Source organism: Mustela putorius, unplaced genomic scaffold (genome assembly GCF_011764305.1).
Source record: "Mustela putorius furo isolate JIRA1106 unplaced genomic scaffold, ASM1176430v1.1 tig00000174_pilon_pilon_pilon, whole genome shotgun sequence".
NCBI classification, from domain to species: Eukaryota; Metazoa; Chordata; class Mammalia; order Carnivora; family Mustelidae; genus Mustela; species Mustela putorius.
Window position 1 is genome coordinate 19,098,265 of NW_025421304.1, and position 3,864 is coordinate 19,102,128.

The following is a 3,864-nucleotide window of genomic DNA, read 5'->3' on the forward strand; positions in this document are numbered from 1 at the left end:
ATTCCATCAACGCAGGAACCCCAGAGAGCAAATGCAGTTTCCCACAGCACAAACAATAACTCCAGAAAAGACCCTTCAGCTTCCCACTTGTGGCCAGCAAAATCCTTTTCTGATAGTATTAATAAAAGTGGCAGGTGGAACATTTGCTCAGTGGCAAAGTGAGATACTCCTGGATCTCACCTTTATTTAAATGATTCTCCTGTATTTTATCTTTTCAGATCAAAATGAAATTAATATACTTCGAGGCCACAGGAAGACAGTCACCATAACAGACCATAGCCCCAAATGGCATTTATGAATTCCCGGTAAGCAGAAAGTAGTTGCTCAGCACAGGGTAGAGGCTTCTGGGTAGCCTGGGCCAATGCCTGGTCTTGAGTGAGAAGGGATGGGGGTGGGAAGTGAGGTTCTACCGATTTGCTTGTTCATGGCTCTCTAAACTTTAGAAAGTTCCTTTCCTTTCTCCCCTGTTTCACTCCCTCACCTTAGGACTTCTGGGCTTTCAGAGCTTAGTAAGGGATCTCTTCCTGTGTGGAGAATTCCTGGGTCATCTCTTGGTCAGAACTGGGGTCCCTCTTCCTTCCATTGGGAATATCCTGCACGGATCACTATTGTGTCTCATGTCAAAAACTTTATTTTGTTAGTCTCCCATCTAGGCTGTTGTGATGCTCACAGCTGGGGTCTGATTTCATTGATTATTTCCCCCCTTTAGACCTGTCCACATCACAGGTGCTCTGTGAATTAACAAATGTGTAGGGACCCCAAGAAATGCCTTCCCTTTCTGGAATTTGTACTGACTCAAACCTTTTCCTTGTGTCCCCATTCTCATTCAATCTACACAGATTTAACTGTGCATTTGGTGTTTCTTCTGATTTCCTGATTTTTACCAAGTATTTTTAGGCAGAGACTCTATGCGCCTTGCATGGATTCCTGTAGCAGCTGGCCTGGTCTCCGAAAAAGGCTTGCAGATCAATGTTCCCAAAACCCTTATTTTTCCTTTGCTCTGAACAAAAGCAAGCCAAATAAGCAAAAATTTAAGTTTCTTTCTGTTGCCTTCAAGAGAACACTTAAGCTTCATAGACTGGGCATTGGGTCAAAACCTCTGTGTCACCTAACTAGCCCCCTAACCTGTTAGCTGTGTGAGGCTTGCATGAGCAATTTGTTTTCTCTGGGTCTTAGTTTTCCCATCTTAAAAATAGGGGTAAATGGGATGCCTGGGTTAAAGCCTCTGCCTTCAGCTCAGGTCATGATCCCAGGGTCCTGGGATTGAGCCCCGCATCCGGCTCTCTGCTCAGCAAGGAGCCTGCTTCCACGTCTCTCTCTCTCTCTCTCTGTCTGCCTCTCTGCCTACTTGTGATCTCTGCCTGTCAAATAAATAAATAAATAATCTTTATTAAAAAAAAATGGGGGTAATGATAGTAACTGTTTTTCAGATCCCTTGAGACAATGCATGAAATGAACAGAGTGCTTGGCTTGTGAAAATACCTAACATGTATTCCTTGATTTCATTTTTTATTCTTTCCTTCCTTGCTCTCTCCCTCTCATCTTACTTCTTTCCTACTGTCTCTCCTAATTTTAATTAATGAATTCATCTATTCTTTCATTTCGCAGTGACGGATTAGAGGATCCATGTATCAGAGAATTTTCCATCATTTTGAGAAATCGAAACACCCTTTCCCCTCGGAAATTCAGTGCTTTGGTAGGATCAAGTATTTGTGCTCTTGTTAACTATTGGGTACCTGTGCAGAGAAAACTATAGACCCAGGTAGGACTACTGAACTAAAAAGGACGGCAGATTTCCCCCGGGTATCAGAAACAGGTTTCCTGGGAAGAAATCTTTGGTCTTGGTCCTCAGGGAGGATGCTCGGACTTCAAAGGACCCACGCTTTTGCAGGATGAGTTAGCAATATCGGCTTTGTCATTTCTGTCTCCACAGGGTGGGTTCATTCCCAAGCCCAGCATGTGCCATTTCATGCAAATGATCTTGCTGCCACGTTTCGGGGGTCCATTGTTTTATGTCAAACAGTATCTTCTCTTCATATTTCTTTCAGTCCTTTACTCCACAGGCCTGAACATTGTGCCCAGCACTAGGGGCTAACGACTGATGAGACACATTTCTCTCAAGGGAGACAAATGAGGGGGAAGGTTGTAATGACCTTGATGTACCAATCCACCCAAGAAGTCCTTCCCACACCAGCTGACTCCCTCTGCCAAAATAGCACCTTCACATGGCCAACCACCCACAATTCCCAACAACTTAAAAATCATTAAGTATTAATTATATTTTAGTTCTAACACGAATGAAGAGGTATTATGGTTTTCCTTTTATCGTTTTCCATGGCAGTATCGCCTGGGTCTCCTCCTGAATCTCTGTGTATGAGCAGGATCCCAGCACAGGCCTGACGGGCCGGACGAGTACATGGACATGGAGCCATGTCTCTGGAGCCGGGAAGACCCTAGTTCAAAACCAGTCCTGAAGCATGTGCTTCTGGACCAGCTACTGAGTCTAATGTACAGAACATGTAAAATGGGTCTACAGTGGGGAACTTGGAATGCTGTGAGTAAACGAGCTAAGGTATGCTCAGCCCACGGTGACTGCACAGTAATTCCTCACTTGGTGGAATCTCCTCTTCTTCTTACAGCTTGCTTCTGGGACAGCCATGCAGGGGCTCCACTTTAAATGGTTGTGGCCCTTATCCAGGGTATTGCTGCTGTCACTGTTAGGGTAGGAATTGAATGCTTTCACCTCTCACCAGCCCTGATTTCACCCCTGGGGACTCCACACAGACAGCTGTGGATTCCTGGAAAAGGTGTAAAGGTAGAGCCAAGAGAAGACACAGAATAGTTTTCTCACTGTCACTGTCACACCAGCTCCACGTTCAGACAGCTTGCCTTCTGCAGAGCTCTGTGGAGGCTGCTTCATGAGACCCTCCGTCTTCATCCCTGGACGTAGGATGAGTTGAATGTGATAAACATCTCCTAGGACGCCTTTAGCTTGGTTGTGCAAAACCTGTTGAGTCCTGATGGCCTGGAACTTCCATTTTTTTTTTTTTAGAGAGAGAGTACACGTGCCTGTTGGGGGACAGCACAGAGGATGAAGGAGAGAGAGGATCTTAAGCAGACTCCATGCTCGGTGTGGATGTGACGCAGGCACAATCTCATGACCCTGAGATCATGACCTGAGCTGAAATCAAGAGTTGGATGCTTAACTGACTGAGCCCCCATGGTTCCCCTGGGACTTCTTGATCACTTAAAAATTAAAAAAAAAATTATTCTCTCTGTTCCTCTCTATTGCCTCTCTTCATTAAAAATGAAACTATCTCTTAAAATAAAAAAAGGCAGTCTGTTAAGTTTGGGGCATAATTTGAGAGAGGGAGAGAAAGAGAGAGAGAGAGAGTGTGTGTGTGTCTATGCTAATGTGCTTATTTTGGATGACTACCTGGGACATGGGGCTGACACGTACATTCGAAGTGATGGATCTGGTCTAACACATGTGGTGGCTGTGTCTTGGGTGTGTGAATGTGGACAAGGTGTATGCAAATGGCATGTGTGTTGGGTATGCATGTGTGGAGGGTGTGTGTGTATGTGAATATAGTATTGTGACTGTGAGTATTCCGGTGGTATACATTGTGTGTTGTCGTGGGGGAGTGCGCCATATGTATGTAGTTTTGATAGACTTGTGGGGTTGTGAGTATGAATATATATCTCTGTGCACCATGCATTGCTCAAATGCTATAGAATTATAGCTCAGAATAGTCCCCATAAACAAAAGCATTTGGCCTCCGTGATTGCAGCTGTGTGAAAATTGGCTGCATACTCCGTCAGGGCGTGCTGGAGGGCTGCTGGAGGTGGAGCCTTGGGGAGAAT

General features: G+C 45.0%; 1 long non-coding RNA gene across 1 annotated transcript; it reads left to right on the forward strand.

The window, feature by feature from the left end:
* The first annotated feature begins 215 nt into the window (after positions 1-215).
* On the forward strand, positions 216-3,288 carry LOC123391048. Its single transcript, XR_006605687.1, has 3 exons — positions 216-305; positions 1,609-1,696; positions 3,053-3,288. It is a non-coding gene; the product is annotated as an uncharacterized LOC123391048 (long non-coding RNA).
* The last annotated feature ends 576 nt before the right edge of the window (positions 3,289-3,864 follow it).